Here is a 22439-nt window from a genome sequence, read left to right on the forward strand (position 1 = left end):
TTTTCTCTCTCCTTCCTCCTTCTTTTGGGCAACGTGGCTCTCTGGATTTCAGCAACACATGATAGACGTTCAGGACTGCCCTTCAGAAGCCAAGCTTGGATATGGTTGTGTGAGGAGTACATGAAAATTCAATTTTATTATTCGTTTTCCCCCACGGATATTCCGGTTTTAGAGCTTCGTCTTCAGAATAATATGTAGGTGACGCTACAGACTAGTAAAATGACATTTGCAATATGTATATTACGGGGTTACACTTACCACTCCTGACGTTATCCATATTTATACAGATCTTGGAGAAAGGGTCCTGGAGAAAGGACAGGCATGAATTGGGTTCCTTAATGCTTTTCGTTAGGAAACTTTACTGAATAGAACAGAATCGTTTCATATTACCCTGCCAGTATTTACGGACACTTCAACTAGTATGGAAAGTGAATATAGTCGAAAGGTCCAGCAGTTTCCTATTTGCTGGCGTGGGTGGTGACAGACTGAAATTATATCCTGGAGGGTAGGAGGAGGCTGGGGGATGGGGGAAAAGTCTGATGGTTGTGATTTTGGATAGGGGGAAATTCTTTAGTTCATGCTGCTGCAGGAGGGTGAACAGAGCCCCCAGTGTTTATGCAGAGAAAAGAATTCAGGGACCTCTTCCAGCTGTTCCATGTCGGAGCTGCGAGCCTGCAAGGCTCAGCAGAGGTCTGGGTTGCCATTTGATGACAAGGTCCAGTCCAGGGCAGTGGGGCCTGGGAGACACTATAGTGAGTGTGCCTTCAGAGCAGCAAGAAGCAAGCAGGCCTCCTCATTCTTCCTCCCTAGTATGGTGTGCACGATGGTGAAAACACTAGAATGGGATGCTTCCATATATAGAATCATAGGGTGGAAGTGACCGCTGGAAATCCTCACAGTTCTTTTCCTGACCAGACAGGGCTGCACCCGAAAGATCCTGCATTGCCAAGTATGGAGGGCCACACTAAGGGAGATTCCATTCAGCCCGAGCCACCCAGCTCACACCCGGACTTACTGGGGTGGCGATGACAGGGCCCCCTTTGGTTGAGCTACACCTTTATAAATAGCTGGAGGGCCAGCCTCCTTCACTGGGGTGTGGAAGCATAACTAGGGTAACTGATGACCCACTCTCTTTGCTTCGATCCTTAATTCCAGCGGGAAGCCTGGTTTACCTGCTTGGTTTTACGTTCTCAGGTTTGACAAACAAGGTTTATGTAAATTTTGCGTTTTATAGAATGCGGAGGATTTACGTGTAGTCATTTAGGTTGAATGCTTGATTTCAATGCTGGTAGGGAGTGTTCAAACTCATCTTTAGCTTGTTCAAATGCAGCACTTTTTCCCTTTGAGTAATGGAGATGACTTTTCCCAAGATAGCAGCCACCAGGTTAGTAAGTAAAACAGTTAGATGTTAATGAAGTGGCCTAATTTTTAAAAATCTCATAATTTAAAAAATTTAACTGTGAGTTTTTTAAAGTCATTTGGTAATCTTTTCCCTTAATAAATGTTTGGCCATACTTATTTGTGTAAGATACTCACCTGTTCATGCTGCTAAATGATGTGATATACAATGTATAAAACCATTATGTAATATAGGGACCATTCTCTAGTTTCGGAACTAATCCTTCAACCTAGACGTTTTGCCTACATGGAAATCTTTGCACTTGTTTTGTTGTGTGGCCAGGGACAGATATTTCTTAGGAGGTCATGTGATGATTTGGTTTACTTTTGGACTGTGGGGAGCATAAAGAGCATCAGGAGTTTTTGCAGCATACCTGAGTCTGTAGTGTGGCTCTGCATATCCCCAAACTAGCCAGGAACCAGGAATGGGGTAAAAAGTCCACTTCACAATCAGAGTAGGTAGCATGAAAGTCCAAGAGAATATATCAGGCCCTCTCTCAGAATGTACTTACTCTTATTCTAGATGTAATCCTAACATTTTTTAAAAATTTGACAAATAATCTATAGTGTATTGGGGGTAACACATTTAGAATGAGGTGAGGGACTGCTGTAACCAGTAGTGAAAAGTGACCCCGACAGATGGACAACTAGGAAAGAGACAGAAAAACTGTAACTTTAGACAAGAATTGGGGCAGAAACCTTGAAGGCTTGGGAACATTTGGGTGGGAATCCTCCATTGACCTTGCAGGCACCACTCTATAATAACATAAACCGATAATTGCTATTTATTGTTATTAACAGTGGACTATGGAAAGAATACGTTTTTAGATACACTGTTTAAGAAGAGAAGGAAATGTTCAATATACTTCGGAAATATTTACACCCAGAATAATTAACCTCCAGAGCTGTTTTGATGTGTAAAGCTCTTACCAATTCAGAAAACTAGGCTGTGCAGAATGACTCATTCATTGGATGGCTGAGATTTCCTGTACCGAAGTCATCTTGTGTCACTTTATTTTGTAATCATCAATTTACAAAAAACTCACATTTCTTCCAGTGTTTAGAGATTTTAAAACTTCATGAATGGGAACCAAATTCATATCTGGGACTCGATCTCAGTATAATAAAGAAAAAATCACTAGTAATAATATGACTGTATCTCTTGTTTTATGCAGGACTGATTTTGAATAGTGAGATATCCTGTGCATTAAACATGATTTACTTGAGATCCATGGGATGCATTTTGGTGCTAACCTTCATTCTGTTAAATTTATTGAGAATCTAGTGATTCACTGGTTCATCCTTTGCCTCAGGCAAGAAAATGATTGAATCAATCCGTATGGATTTATTTGTATGTGAGTTTTTCTTTTTTACACCAGATATGGTCATGATCAGCTCTCTAGGTACAGTCTTGTTTCCAGAATCCTTAAATAAGTCTCTTTAGCTACTGCCCCAGTTGAACATGGAGACTTTTGGCCAGTGTCAATTCTGGGACTAGAAGGTCACTTGATACTTGCAAGTGGCAAAAATGGAATCCACTGACTTTACCTGAAGTTCCCCAAAGAAAAATAGGTTTTGCAGCATTGTTTATTTATGGCTTTTGTCACTTGGACTTGAAATATATTTTTCAAATCATAGAGATTTACAAGTTAATCCACAAAAATGTAACCCACAAAACAGTGTGTATTTTGTGGGAAAATTGTGTGTGTTTGTAGTAAGTAAATGGCAGGAAGTTCCTATACTTACAGTTTTTTTGTTTTGTTTTGTTTTGTTTTTTACGGAGTCTTGCTGTGTCACCCAGGCTGGAGTACAGTGGCATAATCTCGGCTCATTGCAACCTCTGACTCCTGGGTTCCTGCGATTCTCCTGTCTCAGCCTCCTGAGTAGCTGGGACTACAGTTACATGCCACCACGCCTGGCAAATTTTTTTTATTTTTAGTGGAGATGGGATTTCACTGTGTTAGCCAGGATGGTCTTGATCTGACCTTGTGATCCACCCGCCTCGGCCTCCCAAAGTACTGGGATTACAGCCACCATGCCCAGCCCCTATACTTATAGTTAAATACAAGAGAAAGAAGTATCCAAAATGATGATATTTGAGACAAAAGATAATTGTGGAGATTGAAGAGTCTCTCAGAATGTATGTATTCTAGACACATTTCTAACTTTTTTAAAAAATATAATCCATTGTTTATTGGGGGTTACACATTTAGAATGAGATGAGGGGCTGTCACCCTTACCCCATCTTTGGGTAAACTTGTTGTTATTAGAGGGTAGGTATGTTGGTTCCATGATTTTTACAGTTTTTGGTTTCCATAGTACAAGTATGCCATCTTCCACCCTGCATTACTTTTTAAGATCACAAATGGAATTTTTAAAAAGAAGCAGAAGAGATTTTCCTGATGATATGGATAAGATGTAGTTTTTTCATTCATTTATTCATTCAGCAAACATATTCTGACTGAGATAACTTACTCTCGTCCAGTGCCTAGTACATGATAGATATTCTCAGTGTGGGGTAAATGACTAGTATAAAATTCTAGGTGCTGAAGCATAGATATGGGGATAAAACGTTTGAGGAGAGGCGTACTGGAAGCATTGTGAACCTAGCTGCTTATTTCCTAGGGAGTCAGTGGAGACTTCACTGAGGATGAGACACTTTTGAGCTGTGTTCTGAGGGGTAAATAGGAGTTGGTTTAATATGTTAATACAAAAAGGATTGTAAAGAGGGGGCAAGAAGGAATCTTCCTTGCAGAAGATAGTATTGTCCCCTTTAACATATGAGCCCACGTGCATGATCCTCTGAGAGGCATGAGTAGAACCAGTTTAGTTCAGACAGTTTCCATTTTGGCCACATGGTGGCATTATCTTCGACAGGCAGCTTGGTTGCTGTCCACATGGGCATATGCAGGAGAAGGAAGGATGGAATAGAGAAAAAAAGTATTGTCCAGGTGGCCATTTATTTATAGCCATAGGAGGGCATACGTTTTATGCCCTCTTATGCCCTCCTATGGCTATAAGTAGAAGATTTTTAAAGTATAGATTTTTTTTTTTTTTTTTTTTTTTTTTTTTGACGCAGAGTCTCGCTCCATCGCCAGGCATCAGGCTGGAGTGCAGTGGCGTAATCTCAGCTCACTGCAACCTCCACCTCCCGGGTTCAAGCAATTCTCCTGCCTCAGCCTCCCAAGTAGCTGGGACCACAGGCACACGTCACCACGCCCAGCTAATTTTTGTATTTTTAGTGGAGACGGGGTTTCACCATGTTGGCCAGGATGGTCTCGATCTCTTGACCTCGTGATCTTCCCGCCTCTGCCTCCCAAAGTGCTGGGATTACAGGCATGAGCCACTGCATCCAGCCTAAAGTATAGATTTTTAAGTCAGTCTGGGCTAGTTAAATAATTTGTAAGCCTCAGTTTTCTTATCTGAGAAATGGTGATTATAAAACCTTGTTATTGTCCAGAAGTTACTTGTTAATGATTCATCCAGGATCTATGCTATTCCTCAGGTTTAAATTTGCCTTTAATTACTACAGAATTGATATAAATAATATTTTCCTAAATAATCAGAAATCTTTTCATTTAAAGGATTATGAAGAAGAGATTGAGGATGACTTGGAACCCTAAAACGTTATGGGACCCACCTTCTATGTTTTAGCTTTGTTTTTTCTCTCTCTCTCCTAAAAATATGCAGCCCTGACCCAGTTTTCCCAAATAACTTATCAACACTTTTTCCTTCAGTTGGTGTATGTGAAAAGGAGAATATACTTCTTTGCTGAAGGAAGTATATGGGGCTTTATATATGAAGTACTTTTCACTTAGGGTTTTTAAATTTTCTTTGAGTTGATCTGGGATGACCCAGCAGTTTACTCTTTATGACTGTAAGTTGTAGCAGGTCATACACATTTGTACTCTTCACTGTGAATAATTTGGGTTTGGTTGTGTAGCCTGGTTGCTCACAGCCATCAGCAACTGAATATGTGTTATAAACAGGCCCCATCAAAACAAGCAAGCAAACTTCACAGCAGTCAAATTGGCTTGTTTTTGTTTAAATAAACAAGGACACAAGATGAGGGTTGGAAAGGCCGACAAGTAACTGAAAACTCTCCAGGCTGTCCTATAGAAGTCTAATTCTAAAGAGAATTGACAACACTAGAGAAAAGGGAAAATATTGCTTCTTCTTGACCTGATGAGAAATTTGGAGGTTTTCATCTGTGGGTGAAGTGCCTTGTGTAACTCATTTGCTGGGAAAGGTATGGTGCTCATAGGAATGTTTTCCTTTTTAAAATATACAATCGCTACTTTGAGTTTTTAGTATGTTCCTTCCTTTTCACCTCTCCTGATCATTCCTTCCAAGGCCTCACTGCACTTATCCAATTCACATAGATTAAGATGCAGAAGCAGACGTCTCCTCTGAGCTATTTTTGCTTCCATTGAAGCCGCCTGAGGCAGGATTCTCCAAAAGAAAGCAGAACTTTTAGAACAGGTGCCGAGCTTTCTCGGTTAGCTAGTCGAGGCTTGGGCCTTGCTCTGCAGACTGCATCCCAAGACCAGCTTGGAATTCAGAGGACCTGCCTGCTTTTATGTAGGAACATGGGACTCCCTGGAACCCCGAAGCTCATTCTAGGGTTTTGTTCCCACTCTACATATCAACATTTTAAAATACCTTCCCTATCTTAGTTTACTAGGAAAAAGCAATCAAATGATTCAGTGGTTTCTTTTACACGGTAGATAATACAGTGCCGTTATAATGGTACCTGACAAAGTGTATCCAGTAAGAAAGTGGGACTGAGCTCCTTAGCACATAGAAATTTACTAAATACCCAAGCAGAGAGCCCGGGGCCCTGTCAAAAGCTAAAATGCACATTACTCCTCTCAAGTAGCTTACACTTGAGTTGCAGAGCTAAAACCAACATATATGTAATAATTAGATCATACACAGTTACTAAGTGCTGTGGTTCTGATTAGATAACAAAACTAGAATTCAGTGAGAGACCAGGGTGGATTGGGCAGTCTAAGAAGCTGAATGGAAGAAGTAAACTTGACTGTGTCACGTGAAAAAGGTGCTTTAAGGGCTCACAAGATTCTCGCTGTTGTAGTACTTTGAATGCCAGTTTCATCAAGGAAGCCACACATGTAGGGAACTCTGTGCATGTGCCATGGAAGGGGAAGGCTTCCTGGGCCTTTGAAGGATGAGTTGAATAGGGTAGAGAGAGGGGAGCATGAGGCTTATTCACCATCATGAGTGATTGCTTGATGAGTGGAGAATCAATCCCAACACTCCATGATTTCCAGCATATTTAAAGATAGGAAAATGGAGCATCTGATTACCTAGTATTTTCATCCCTCTTAAGTATGTGTAACATTATAAGACTTAGTTCTGGGCTAGGCGCGGTGGCTCACGCCTGTAATCCCAGCACTTTGGGAGGCCAAGGCGGGTGGATCACGAGGTCAAGAGATCAAGACCATCCTGGTCAACATGGTGAAACCCCGTCTCTACTAAAACTACAAAAAATTAGCTGGGCATGGTGGTGCGTGCCTGTAATCCCAGCTACTCAGGAGGCTGAGGCAGGAGAATTGCCTGAATCCAGGAGGCGGAGGTTGCGGTGAGCCGAGATCGCGCCATTGCACTCCAGCCTGGGTAACAAGGGCGAAACTCCGTCTCAAAAAAAAAAAAAAAAAAAAAAAAAAAAAAGACTTAGTTCTCTTGGCTCCTCCTAGTAGGACATTTTTTTGCAGGATGCTTTGACTAGAACTAGCATTGAGCAATAACTTCTAAAATACTAATAGGAAAAGATAAAAGTGTTGCAGACCAGTTCTCAAAATTTAGCGTGCATGCAGATCACTTGGGGATCTTGTCCTGAAAACTCTGATTGAGGAGGCCTGGGGAGGTGGGGCTGAGTTTCTGGGGTTGTAATAGGCTCACAGGTGATGTTGATGCAGCGTATCTGCGGACCATACTTTGAGTGTGGACTATTAGAAATGGAAGGTTATTTAGGGCCAGGCACGGTGGCTTACACCTGTAATCTCAGCAATTTGGGAGGCTGAGACGGGTGAATCACGAGGTCAGAGTTCCAGACCAGACTGGTCAACATGGTAAAACCCCATCTCTACTAAAAAATACAAAAATTAGCTGGGCATAGTGGCTTGTGCCTGTAATCCCAGCTACTTGGGAGGCTGAGGGAGGAAAATTGCTTGAACCGGGACCTGGAAGGTGGAGGTTGTAGTGAGCCGAGATCACGCCATTGCACTCCTGCCTGGGCTACAGAGCAAGACTCCATCTCAAAAAAATAAAGAAAAAGAAAGAAAGAAATGGGAGGTAATTTAGTGCAGTAGCTTTCAAGTTTTATGGCTACTTGTTAGAAGATTTTTGTTTGCAAATGAGAACTTAGATGAAGGCTTATGGGAAGTGGATGTCTCCCCAACCCCCTAGTCCCCAAACCTAACTGTCCCAGGAGAGCAGTTTGGAAATCTGTGACCAAGGACAGTGGTTTTTCCCAGGCTCTGAGACAAGACATTGGTTGACAGAGCTATGGCTGGCAAATCTGGGGTCAGAATCTGACTCTCCTCAGTCCAGGGCTCTTTCTGCTGTCTCAGCCTCTATCAAATGGCAGTAACCTATTTGAGCCCTTGCTTAGGGCTGGGTTTTAAACTGGCCCAGGTGGTTTCCTGTGGCAAGATGGGGACCACTTCTCTTTTGCGCACCTGAACTTGCTGCTATGAGAAAGGTCGTTTTCTGAGTCTCTCTAGAGTTCTGTGTTGGCTTCACATGCAGAGCAAAGCAAATCTTTCTTAGCTCTGCCAGTAGGACCTCTTTGGAAGGCAGGGAGAGGAGAAAGACAGGACAAGGTGAACACTATGATCAGTCTTAACTAGTAATGCACAAAAATGCATGCTAAGTGTCTACAGGCCAAGCGTCTACAAAGTGAGGTCACTTTGCCCTGGAAAATCGCCATGGATTGCTTTATTCAGAGAGTATCCTAGTGGTGCAGATATGTTTCATATGATGGAATTATTAGAAATCTTTTCACGTTTTACTTGTGCATGTAAGGACTGAAATACTTACGCTTTTTAGTTTGGTAGTGTGGTCACTCATAAAATTATTTGAGCATTTTATATACTGCTTTCAGCAATAATTCCCCTACTGGTTCTTTGCACTGCCTCTTACAGTCTGCACTGAGTTTGGGTTAGAGGAAGGCTGGAGCATTTCCCCCAGCTTTTGGATATGCTGAAATTTCCAGACATTCTAGTGATCAGTGTCTTAATGGAAAATGAGGCTCCAGGAAAGATTCCTTTTTTTTTTCTTTGCTGATGCTGTGGGCTGTAAAGTTGAGCTGGAAAGAGCAGGAATGTTAATTCCAGAGACTGGATGGGAGAGATCTGTTTCCCTACTTCCCCAGAGCACTCCCATAAAGTGCAGTCATTGGAATTTCTGAAGCAGCTTATCCTGATCTGTCATAGAATCCAAGTGTCTGTATGTGCAGCATAAATACATATACAACATTGACTTTCATTGTATACATTTCTATCTGTGTTTGTGCACCAAACATGTGATTTAAACACAATTAAGATGCGTGACTAAAATGGCAATGCTGACCCAGTTTTGAAATTTTGAAGAGTGGTAAGTGAATGGGAGAAGTAAGCCGTCTGACTTCAGAGCCACTCCATGTGCTTCAAGATAAATAACCTTGTCTCCGTTTGAAAAAGGAAAATGGAGGGAGAAACCAGCTTGTGTACACTGTGGGCATCTGAGAGGCTAATATTGGGTCTGTGCAAGATACCAGAAGAATATTTAAAACATGATCTGTGAGCGTATGGACGAAGAAATAGGAACCAGCATGGTTTTCCTACGAGTGGGACGATGGACCATGGAGAACTAATGCCATCTCCAATCTGATGGGGCAGGGAAAAGGAAGGGAGATAGCCTTTGCCAAGAGACTCCTGTGTTCCAGGCAGATCACAGGAAATTTGGTGGGCATCCCGTATTTAAGTTTCAGCACAGTCTTTGACAGAGCCTCTGATTTCCTAATGAATTAAATGGAGAAATAGTGGCAGGTAAAAATCTAGTTGTGTGGCTTTAGAGTGGCTTCAGTGACTATTACAGTCCTGGCTCCAGCCACTGTCTACCTGAAGGGAGATCTCTGATGCTGTATGTTGGAGCTCACGTGTTGGACATTATCACTGGCATTGATGGAGTGTGGCTTAGCTTGGGGTCCCCAAGAAGGCAGAGCCTGAGGCAAGGGCTGGTGTGCAGGTGATTTTGGGCACTGATCCCAGGCAACAGAAGGGACTAGAAAGAGAGAAACAGGGAAGGAGGAAGAGCCAACACAAGTCTGCATTATTAAGCTGGTCACTGCTGTGGGCAGCGGGGGCTTAATCCCACAGGGATCCTCCAAGGAGCTACATGGAATGTGCCTGGGAAGTGGCTGAGGGACAGAGGAGGTAGGTGTGTATCCACTATTCCCCTCTCCCCTTGGCTAAGGGTTGCCTGGGGTGCTGAGTCCCTGCTCTACCAGGTTTATACATGTTTCTGCAGGTGTTTCAGAGAATCCCCAAGGCAGAATGCTAGAAAGACGTGCTACAGCCAAGGCAGGGTGCTGTCAGGTTATACCTGCGTGAGGCTGAGGCCACGGCAAGGGCTGCAGTGTAATCCAAGCTGAGAAGGTGTTTGAACCTAGAAGGATAGCTCATGGTTTGATGACAGAATCATGATCAAAATATTTGAATATAACAAGATGATACATAAAGCACTAAAGTATAGCCCCTACATTGGCATCCCCTAAACCTAAACTTGAGGAGGCAAGGTGCTTCAAGAGCATACATAAAAAGAACTCTGGCTTTTAGCTCCCTCACAGCTTCATATGAGTAATGTCACATTGTGGTTGCCTCCAAAGCTACTAAACTCTGTAACACAGCCGTACTCAGAACAAGTCTGCGCTGCCAGTCGCACTCTCCCTGGAGTCCAGGGGACAGTTCTGGAGTACATACTCAGAGGGAGATGGACAAATCAGGATGTGGTCAGAGAAGACAGGATGGCGGGAACACTCGAAAGCTGGAGTGAACTGAGAAGATGAGCAGAGAGCTGTCACTGTTTGTTTGGGAAGTTGGCTTGGAGTTGAACGGTTAAATTCTCTGTCCATGTGGAGGGCAGTGGTTGGAAGCTGCTGTTCATTTAGCTTAGGGTAGAGAAAAACTTTTTGATGATTAGGGCTGCCCAAACAATGTGAATAAGCTAAAGAGGATGCAGTGGCCTGGGCTTCATCAGAGTTGGATAAGCCTTTAGCATTGAGCAGAATAATCCTGGTAAATAAACCGGCTCCTGTTTATTGAGCACCCACCCTGCGCCAATTGTTTGCATAACATGATCTTATTTATTCTTTCCAACAACCCTATGAGATGAGGTAGGAACTGCCATTATTCCATTTGTCAGGGAGGAAACAAGCACTCTGGATTTGGAACCACTCCACGTGCCTCTCGACTGTAGAAATTTAGCGTCTGTTTGCTTAGAAAAGAAGCTGTGATTTCTTGGATGACTTCCAAAGACCCTTCTGACCTTAAGATTCTATGATTTGTATGAATCAAGAATGAAGATAGGAACACAAAACTATTGAGAACAGAGGAGAAAGAGAGAGACAATATGAGCGAATGAATGAATGAGTGAATGAATAGGGGTGGTTTTAAAAGTCTTGGCCAGTTGCGGTGGCTCACACCTGTAGTCCCAGCCCTTTGTTAGGCTGAGGCAGGTGGATCACTTGAGGTCAAGTTTGAGACCAGCTTGGCCAATGTGGCAGAACCCTGTGTCTACCAAAAATACAAAAAAATTAACTGGGTGTGGTGGTGTGCTCCTGTAATTCCAGTTACTCAGGAGGCTGAGGCGGGAGAATCACTTGAACCCAGGAGGCAGAGGTTGCAGTGAGCAAAGATCCCGCCACTTCTCTCCAGCCTGGGTGGCAAAGCAAGGCTCCATCTTAAAAAAATAAAAATAAAAGTCTTCTTGATTTCCAGTGTATTCCTCCTGCACTACTTGGCCTGTTTGGACCTGGCTTCTTACGAAATACACCTGTAGGTTAATTTTCAGTTCTTTTTTTGTGATGAGTAAGGGTACCACATTTAAGAAAAAGATGTAATGAACTAAATTGAACCTTTTTTCTTTTGGGTCACCCAAAAGCAGTTGTAAGTGCTGAGTATGTTAGGCACTTATTAACAAAGGTAACTCAGAATTGCAATCTAAATCTCTGTATCTTTTTTGTTCTCTTCGTGTAGTTCTAAAAATGACCACCATATGACATTCCTTGAATGCCAAGAGCATCTATTCTTTTTTCTTAACACGTTCTATGTGTCAACACTGTGCAGACAGCAGCATACATACACACAGTCTCCTGTTATTGGATGGATGAATGATACAAATAAGCAGAATTGTTATTTAATAATTATTTAATAATAAGCAGGTTGTGAGAATTAAATGCAATATATGTCAATAATTAGATAATGGGCTGACCATTCAGAGTCTAGCACACCATAAGTGCTTAATCACAGGTTTCTAATTATATAAATCCCACAAAGTAGACACGATCTCCATTTTCCAGATGAGGAAACTTATGTTCAAAGTGGTTGGAAATGTGACTAAGGTCACCAACATCTTTCTGATCCCCAAACCTGTGTTGAATCCTTGCTATTGCATGAATGCTGAAGAGAGATTCCAGTTCTTAGGTAAATAAAAATTTTGGCAATTGAATGAAAAATATGTATTTTAATGGTAGATTTAATAATTCACAATAACATTCTATATCTTTCATCTTAGGAGAATTCTTTTCAGCTTGTCCATTTAAATATCCCTCTTATTTATTACGTTTTAACTTTCTGTAGCTTGGTATGGCTTAGCTTTGTTTTTCCACTGGCTTTAAAAAATTAAGTGAAAGGCATTGATTTAAACATTTCTCTTCCTTCAGTGAAGACCCATGGAATGGATGCTTCTATGGCCTCTGCATGAATGGGCTGGGCTTGGGAAGGGAAACAGGCCCTGCACGCTGCAGAAAGGAAAGACTAAGGAATGTGTTATCTAATTGCTTATCACATCCTTGACTTTGACAAACTAGGAATTTATGTGCTGGCTCAGGATCTCCATGGGATCTGGAAATGGGCAAAGTACCAATCTGAGGGCTGTAAATTAAAATGAGCTCTCCTGTTGTTTGTGAGTGGCGGAAATTTTTGGAACATTAGGAAAACATGTTACAGTTGGTATAAGAGTGAGTTGTACTTATTTCATTTACTAGCAACATACAATTAAGGAAGTGGAAGAGACCTTACCTACTGCAGTCCCTTGTTGAAGAGTTGAGAAGACTGTGGTGTACAGGGGTAGCTAAGGACACCTGTTAGTAGGGGAAGAGCTGGTGTTACATCCAGTCGCTTCCCAACCATCTATGACCTAGACTTTGGTATCACAACTTTCTCATGGCGTACTTGGCTGCCACAGTGAATGACTTTTTGGACTGGAAATGAGAGAGGCTCTATTTACCTGAATTTCAAAGACTACATTCATTAAACTTGTCCCCTCAAAGTCATTTCCAGACTCCCCCACCACTTTGTTTCTTTACTCACAATAAAGCACAGATTTGTTTGTATCAGAAAGTGATTAGCACTCATATTTTGCAATTGCCGAGTGTTATAGTGTAGGAAGCATATTATAATCACTGTTCCAGTAATGTCCTCTTGGTTCATGCAGAATCTGACTCGGCTACTCTGGAGTTGCCCTAAACCCTAGTGGAGCACTGGGTGTCCTTTATGACTGCCCACTGCCTGCGGGGAAAAATTTCATTCATTTGTTGATTAAACAGTACCTTACTGGGTGTTCATGTGGATGGTGGTACGGACCAACCAGGAGCCTCCTTGTCTACCACAGCTCTTCCTGGGGGTCTCAGGGCTTGCTGGAGCCCTGCTGATACCTGTGTGTAGCACTGGTCTCAGGGCACTGGTGGTGTTCACCATCTGATAACACTGTGTCTCAGTCACTTTTATCCTCCGGTGCCTAATGTTGTGTCTAGCACATAGGTGATTTTAGAACGTTTTTGTTGAAAGGGCAGATGAATGAATTTAAAGAAATTTAACTCACATCCATACTCCATAAAGAGTTTCCAATCTAGGTTGTAAGGTAAATCTAAGTGCGTACAGATTCAATCATAAAACAGGTCAAGGTAAGAATCCTCATGCTGTTACCAAGATTTATGTGATAAAGGCCATATGAAATAGATGCTGTTTCCCCTCAGTCCCTTATAGACAACCTGGGTTAGGATCCTGGTGTCATCACTTACAAGCATGTTACTTGGTAAAAATTACTTAAGCCCTCTGAGCCTCAGTTTCCTCATCTGTGAAATGGAGTTACCACTACAGAAGTCACAAGGCTATTACCAGGATTATGGATGTGTAAAGTACTTGGCAAACTGCATCATATTATACAAAAGCAGAGTGACATTATTCTCAAAGTACCAGTTGAAACAATGGAATAAAAATACAGGAATGTGGGTTATAAAAGGTCCAGGAAAAGATAACCATGGTTTCTTTTTCAGAGGTTTTGCACTGTTAGCAAGAGCCGAAATAAACACATGGTTCTCTTGGTGAACACCAGGCACCTCTGGGCCTAAACTAAGGCCTGAGTCTGATGAGCCAATTGAATTGGGACTTGAAGCCTCATGGGCCTGACCCCCACAGGCTGGCCTCTCTATAACGTCAAAGTTATGTTTGTGTTCACTTTCATCTTTTTAATTGATTAGATCATTGGATGTACTCTCTTCAAGCATGAAGGACTCAGGTGTCCATGCTAAAGAATTTCTTTCAAAGAAAGTTACGTAAAACGTTGTATTATGACCTCTGTGTCCCTGCCTGTAAATATTCCAGTATGAGTTGTCATGGAACCATTTGAAGCATGCCACAGGGATTCTATACCTATTTTGATGGTACGGATTCTTTAAAATTTTCTGATAATTATTTAAAATTCTGTTTTTAAAGACATAACCTTGGATAGAAATTATTATTGAACTTAAACCCATTCAGTGCGAAACCTTTGAGTATTTTTGTATACCTCAGCTAAACAAGAAGATAATTATGCTTTCCTTTTTGTTCTTTAATATTATTTCCTCTTTTACCTTTCACTGAACAAGAATTAGTTGGAAAAAGAGAAAGCTTTCTTGTCATTGTTCTTTGTTGGCATTATTTTAACAAAACCTCCCTATTTTCACATTTTCTTTTTGTGGCAGAATGAGCTGTGTTAGCACATTTTCCAAATTATTGTGGTATTTACAGATGATCTGAGCACAGTTAAAATATTGAAATTCTGAGCTATAAGGTCAAACTTGAGCCTCATGTGTGATCCCGATATTAAGCTTCTTGCTGGTGGGTTATATGGAAGTAATTGTGGCATATGTATGTTTAGTTCACAACATTTTAGATAGGAATAATTTAGGCAAGAATTGCTGCTGCTGGTTTTTTTTTTTTTTTTTTTTTTAAAGATGTTCCTCCCTTCTCATTGAGAGAGAGAAAGATGCCCAGAGTTAAAATAGGAGATGCTTGGCTATTTTGTTGAACTTTGCAAGTTAAACTGCTGAGTGGTATCCATCAGTCCTCGAATAGAGCAGATATGTTTGTGTGAAGACAGACAAGAAGATGCCTTGTTGTCTCGTGAGCTCCCACATGGCATCTGCACGTCACCAGCTCAGCACTTAGCACATTAGATTGATACTACCATGTTAGGTGAGGGCATGCCCCAGAGTGAAGGAATCTACAGCAATATGATAGCTAAATGCCACATGATCTTCTGAATTGGATTCTGGATTGGGAAAAAACATTGCTATAAAGGACAGTATTGGAACGATTGGTGAAATTTAAATATAGTCTATGTATTAGGGGATAATACTATATCAATTATAAATTTCCCTCTGTTATAATTGCACCTTGGTCACACCAGAAAATGTCCTTACTATTAGGGGATGCATGCAGAATTCTTGAGGGGTGAGGACTTAACTGCAGCTTACTCTCTCAATGTTTATATGTAAGGTAACAAAAATTAAGAATTGGTGAATCTTGGTGAAAAGTGTATGAGAGTAAAGTGTGCTGCTAATTTAACTTTTTTATAGCTTAAAAGATTTTTTTTTTTTTTGAGGAGTCTCACTGTGTTGCCAATCTGGAGTGCAGTAGCACAATCTCGGCTCACTGCAACCTCCGTCTCCCAGTACAAGTGATTCCCCTGCCTCAGCCTCCTGAGTAGGTGGGACTACAGGCACGCACCAGCATGCCTGGCTAATTTTTTGTATTTTGGTAGAGATAGGATAAAAAGATAAATTTTTTACCTTTTAAGAAATCCTGGGCCGGGCGCGGTGGCTCAAGCCTGTAATCCCAGCACTTTGGGAGGCCAAGGCGGGTGGATCACGAGGTCAAGAGATCGAGACCATCCTGGTCAACATGGTGAAACCCCGTCTCTACTAAAAATACAAAAAATTAGCTGGGCATGGTGGTGCGTGCCTGTGATCCCAGCTACTCAGGAGGCTGAGGCAGGAGAATTGCCTGAACCCAGGAGGCGGAGGTTGCGGTGAGCCGAGATCGCGCCATTGCACTCTAGCCTGGGTAACATGAGTGAAACTCCGTCTCAAAAAAAAAAAAAAAAAAAAAAGAAATCCTGCACTGGAACATTGGCTCCAGGAGAAAAGGGGCCGTGCTTTATCTCCCTCGTGTAGGGTTGCCAGAGAAATTACAGGAACCCTCGCTAAATTTGAACTGCAAATGGGGCATACTTAGGCCACTTATACTAGAAAATTATTCATGGTGTATTTGCAATTCAAATGTAACTAGGGGTCCTATAGTTTTATTTGCTGAGTCTGGCAACCCTGTTCCAAATTAGCAATGCCCCGAGAAGCAGCAGGGTGGCCTGTAGATGTTTATCTGTTATGTGGAATGAATGACGCCTCTTCAGAATTCTAGTCTGCAGTCTCCCATTAGAGAAAGCCCTCTGTATCTGAGCAAGGAGTTAGGACCTTACCTGTAGTTGGATATGATCTTCTCCTTATCCTTCTCCCTTTGATTGATCTTTTTCTTCGAGTTGATTTGAGCTTTCTCCTTTTCTCTGTAGTTGGCAGAATCAGCTCAGTTACATTTTTTACTAAGTTACCCGCATTCTGACACTCCTTGACAGTTTTAAGATCTTCTTTTAACACACTTGAATAGAATGGATACTGGAATCTATTTTGACAGCTGTTGAAAATCTATTCTGTTGTTACAGGAGGTTAAAGAGGTTATTTGTAACACTGGAATTATTTAATCAACCTTTTGAAAAGGTGTTCAGACTCTTCAGGCAAATTGTATTTTTTAGAATTTAAATGATTTTGGTTTTCACAGTTAAATTGCCAATGTAATGCTCTTGAAAATTATACACCTAGTAATATTTTTCATTAATTTTCTCCACCAGCGCAGTAATAGTACATTATAATGTTCTCAATTACCAGTGCCTTCTAAAATGCAGGTGTAGCGTCTTTAAATACAACTAGTATGTTGCCAGCTGTCCCCTAGATAACCTTCCCTTTAAAAGTGACCTTTGAGCAATTTGATAAAGAATGGATATTTCTAGGTTTTTGTTGCTGAGCTGCTAAAAGAGCATTCTACGCGTGTAACAGGTGGCTTCAGTTGGCCTGCTTGCCCTGAAATTTGATTCAAGTAAAGTATTGCATTATTTTACCTTTGGAATTATGATTATGTGCTAGACTGACTTCATTTTTGGCACACTGCATTTCAGTGTTGAGGTTTGGGTTTAGAATGGGGTGTCTTGTATGTGCAGGAGTAGGAAAGCTTTGCAGATAAGACTTAGCAGCTGAGGCATAAAACATCCAGGGTCTTTTTTATGCAACAGAGGAATTTCTGTCAGAGGAGCTGCTGTTCTGCTGGGCTTTAGATTTAGGGGCAACTGTTCTGATTAACCTCTTAGACTTAAATTTTCTTTGATCTCAAATTCAAAGCATTAAAGAAGACTCTGTCAAGTTAACCATCAGTACAGAGCTTAACACACAAAATAAAATTTGTTCGATGGAATAAACTAGACAATTATGTTTGGGTTATTATTTAATGTTAAATATGATTTAGTTAATGGAAGTAGAAGATCTTTCAGTTACTGCCCTTTACCAAATTGCTTGGCAACACAATTGTTAACATGTTTTCTGATTAAAATAAATGTTCTGATCTAAGTTTATGCTAGGTAAGATTATAGCATAAAGATGTAGAAGCATTAAAAGGATGAAATAGAATATGACAGGCTATTTCTGAAACGTCTATTTTATTAAGTATACTCTCTCCTGTGCCTGAAAACATTTATCAAATTGGGCTGAGTTGTTTGAGTTCTTTACGGATTCTGAGAATTAGTCCTTTGTTGGATATATAGATTGTGAAGATTTTCTCCCACTCTGTGGGTTGTCTGTTTACTCTGCTGATTGTTTCTTTTGCTGGGCAGAAGCTTTTTAGTTTAAATAAGTCCCATCTATTTATCTTCATTTTGTTGCATTTGCTTTTGGGTTCTTGATCATGATGTCTTTACCTAAGCCAATATCTAGAAGAGTTTTTCCAATGTTATCTTCTAGAATTCTTATGGTTTCTATCATATGTTAGTCTTTGATCCATCTTGAGTTGATTTTTGTATAAGGTGAGAGATGAGGATCCAATTTCATTCTTCTACAAGTGGCTAGCCAGGTATTCCAGCACCATTTTTTGAATAGGGTGTCCTTTCCCCACTTTATGTTTCTGTTTGCTTTGTCGAAGATCAGTTGGCTATATGTATTTGGTTTTATTTCTGGGTACTCTATTCTGTTTCATTGGTTTAGTGCCTATTTTTATACGAGTACCGTGCTGTTTTGGCGACCATGGCCTTGTAGTATAGTTTGAAGTCGGGTAATGTGATTCTTCCAGATTTGTGATTCTTTTTACTTAGTCTTGCTTTGGCTACGTGGGCTCTTTTTTGGTTCCACATGAATTTTAGGATTGTTTTTTCTGATTCTGTGAAGAATGATGGTGTTATTTTTTATGGGAATTGCATTGAATTCCCATTTTGGCAATATGGTCATTTTCACAATATTGATTCTACCTGTTCATGAGAATGGGATGTGTTTCCATTTGTTTGTGTCATCTATGATTTCTTTCAGCAGTGTTTTGTAGTTTTCCTCGTAGGGATCTTTCATTTCCTTGGTTGGGTATATTTCTAAGTATTTTATTTTCTTTGCAGCTATTGTAAAAGGAGTTGAGTTCTTGATTTGAGTCTCAGCTTGGTCGCTGTTGGTGTATAGCAGAACTACTGATTTGTGTACATTAATTTTGTATCTTGAAACATTGCTGAGTTCATTTAGCAGTTCTAGGAGCTTTTTGGATGAGTCTCTAGGGTTTTCTAGGTATATGATCATATCATCAGTAGACAATAACAGTTTGCTTTCCTCTTTACTGATTTAGATGCTCTTGATTTCTTTCTCTTGTTTGATTCCTCTAGCTGGGACTTCCAGTACTATGTTGACTAGAAGTGGTGAAAGTGGGTATCCTTGTCGTGTTCCAGTTCTCAGGGGAAATGCCTGCAAGTCTTCCTTGTTCAGTATAATGCTGGCTGTGGGTTTGTCAGAGACGGCTTTTATTACCTTAAGGTATGTCCCTCTATGCTGATTTTGTTGAGGGTTTTAATCATGAAGGGAGGCTGGATTTTGTCAAATGCTTTTTCTGCATTTATTGAGATGATCATGTGATTTTTGTTTTTAATTTTGTTTATGTGGTGTATCACATTTATTGACTTACATATGTTAAACCACCCTGCATCCCTGGTGTGAAACTTACTTAATTAAGGTGGATTATCTTTTGCATATGCTGTTGGATTCAAGTCGCTAGTATTTTGTTGAGGATTTTTGCATCTATGTTCATTAAGGATATTGGTCTGTAGTTTTCTTTTTTATTATATCCTTCCCTGGTTTTGGTATTAGGGTGATACTGGCTTCAGAGAATGATTTAGGGAGGAATCCCTCTTTCTCTATCTTTTGGAATAGTGTAAATAGGATTGGTACCAATTCTTCTTTGAATGCCTGATGGAATTCAGCTGTGAATCTGTCTGGTCCTAGACTTTTATTTTGTTGGCAGTTTTTAAAATTACATTCAATCTTGCTGCTTGTTACTGGTCTGTTCAGAGATTCTGAGTCTTCCTGGCTTCATCTAGTAGGCGTTGTACATTTCCAGGAATTTATCTGTCTCCTCTAGGTTTTCTGGCTTAAGCATGTAAAGGTGTTCATAGTAGTCTTTAACAATCTTTTGTTATTTCTGTGGTATCAGCTGTAATATCTCTCACTTCATTTCTAACTGAGTTTATTTGGATCTTCCCTGTTCTTGGTTAATCTTGCTAATGGTCTGTCAATTTTATTTATCTTTTCAAAGAACCAGCTTTTTGTTTCATTTATCTTTTGTATTTTTGTTGTTGTTGTTGTTTTAATTTTATTTAATTCTGCTCTGATCTTTGTTATTTCCTTTCTTCCGCTTGGGTTTGGGTTTGGATTGTTCTTGTTTCTCCAGTTCCATGAGGTGTGCCCTTAGATTGTCCATTTGTGCTCGTTCAGAGTTTTGATGTAGGCATTTCATACTAACCATGACATCCTCCTGAAAGATTGGGCCAATGAATGCTCCTGTGAACATTTAAATATGTTTTTTTTTTTTGTGCACTCTTTTTCCACAATGGATATTGTTAAAAACAAACAAAAGAAACCCTTGTTGATTGAAAAGGCTCTCATTATTTTCAGATGGATTTCTTTGCTGATACATTTTTGTATATTTATGGTCTACTGGTTTTTATTTTTTCTTCTGTCTTCTTTTCCATGAGAACATTTGTTTTTCTTCTATTAATTTATTAGCACTCTTTGTCATATATTTGGCTTTCCCCACATTGTTGTATACAGTATGATTTGATATCTGGAAGTTTACATTTTTATGCAGTCTATTGACAGGAAAAGGATTTTTAAGAGCAAATGATGTTTCTATTAAAAGCATATTTTCTTCCCCTGTGTGGTATTGTTTAACAGAAGGAAGGAAGAGGAACTGCTCAACTTTAGTTTAATCCTCTCAGAAGAGTTTTAAGTTATTAAAATGTATACAATGTATGTATTAAGAATTATAACATTTTTGTACCTGCATTTTCTGTTTAAACAGTATGTCAAAGAGCTCATATTAGTACCCTTATCTTAGAAAGTTTTCCATTTGGATTTTGGTCTATTTTATTCCAACTTAAGACATATTAGAGGTAGGACAAGAGTTAAAATGGATAAACGATTCATTGTGGGTGAAATTTTCTGAAGATGGAGTAATTTACATCCTCATCTATCAGGAATGCCTAGAGATGAGGATGGAAACAATGACTGCTATGGGTTATTCAAAGCTGATAGTTCTCTGATTCACAGACACCTACTGGGTCAAAAAGCCTCATGTTTTTACTCCCATGAGTCTAAATGTTATGGCCATGTGTGGTATGGATATTTTGATTGGATTTTCTATGTTGACTTTTTTGGACCGTTCTGCCTCAAGTTTATGTTAGCAATGTAAGTAGCAAGACTCAACTATGAGCAAAACTATTTAGTAAGCTTAGTGATAGTAACATCTGCTAGAGCCAGTGATTCCCTGTGTGGGAAGCACATCTGTCTTTTTGGGAGAGAACAAGGTGGCTTGTGTTATTCACTCACTCATTCATTCACTTTTATTGTACCTATTTGGAACATGTTTTTTATAAGAACATATACTGTGTTAGAAGTTGAGAGTTCAGCTGTATACAAGACATAGTGTCTTTCCTAGTTTGAAAGCAAAGTTCATTGCCCTGATTTGTCTTGCATGATTTGTTAATCATGATATCGTAACTTTAATTTTCATATAAGGCAGGAATTCCCTCTGATTGACTGTCTCCATGTCTGCGTGGTTTACTTCACATCCTCCAGGTCTCTGCTCATGTGTCTCCTTCTCAGAAAAGCCTTCCCCACCATCTCTCTAAATCTCTTGCCCTGAATTATTTTATTCATGTCATTTATCACCACATGGCACATTATATTACATACCTGTTTATCCTCCAAACCGCATGTTAGAATGTAAGGTCCATGAGATGAGGGTGCTGTCAGTTTTGTTGACTGCTTTTTCTCTAGCATAAGAAATAGTGTGTGGGATATAGCAGGCACACAATAAATCTTTGTTGAATGAATTAATTCACTGAATATTTGCATGCTTGTGATGTGGCTGGCACTGTAGATGGTGGTATGTGCTATAAGATAAATAAAGGAGGAGAAAGGACAGAGAGTTCTCATGGCTCACGCCTGTAGTCCCAGCATTTTGGGAGGCCAGATTTCTTGAGCCCAGGAGTTCAAGACCAGCCTGGGCAAAGTTGAGAGACTTCATCTCTACAGAAAACAAATAAAACAGAATTAGTTGGCTATGGTGGTGTGTGCCTGTAGTCCCAGCTACTTGAGAGGTTGAGGTGGGAGGATCGCCTGAGCCCAGGAGTTCGAGGCTGCAGTGAGCCAAGGTTGCACCACTGCACTCCAGCCTGGGTGACAGAGTGAGGCCCTCTCTCAAAAAATAAAACAAAAACAACAAGAGAGTACTTAGGAAGGTCCTAGGCCATAGAAGGTGGGAAGATGCTGTACTGGCAGCTGTATCTTCCCTTTTCTCTCTCCTGAGTGTCTTTGACTCCCTCCCTCTCCTCTCTGTCTTAGCTGGTGGTAATCTTTCAGTTGTGCTGAGCCCTTCTAAGGAGTGACACTGCATTCTTTTCATGACCTTCCCATGAGTGTGCTCAACTGATGAGCTGTGTATTCCCGACTACCAGGCAACATGCGTTCCAGCACTTAGCTCCTTCCAGAAGTAGCCAAAGGACCCCTTAGGGTTTGAGAAATAGTCAAATGTTAGTAAATGTTCAAGGGTACTTTTTTTTTTTTTTTTTTTTTTGAGACAGAGTTTCACTCTTGTTACCCAGGCTGGAGTGCAATGGCGCGATCTTGGCTCACCGCAACCTCCGCCTCC

General features: G+C 40.5%; 1 protein-coding gene across 4 annotated transcripts in view; it reads left to right on the forward strand.

Moving 5' to 3' along the window:
* SAMD4A (sterile alpha motif domain containing 4A) overlaps nt 1-22439 on the forward strand; it is a 227871-nt gene that overhangs the window by 2384 nt on the left and 203048 nt on the right. The gene's annotated exons all lie outside the window — the stretch shown is intronic.

Source organism: Cebus imitator, unplaced genomic scaffold, assembly GCF_001604975.1.
Source record: "Cebus imitator isolate Cc_AM_T3 unplaced genomic scaffold, Cebus_imitator-1.0 Scaffold407, whole genome shotgun sequence".
In the NCBI taxonomy this organism is placed as follows: Eukaryota; Metazoa; Chordata; class Mammalia; order Primates; family Cebidae; genus Cebus; species Cebus imitator.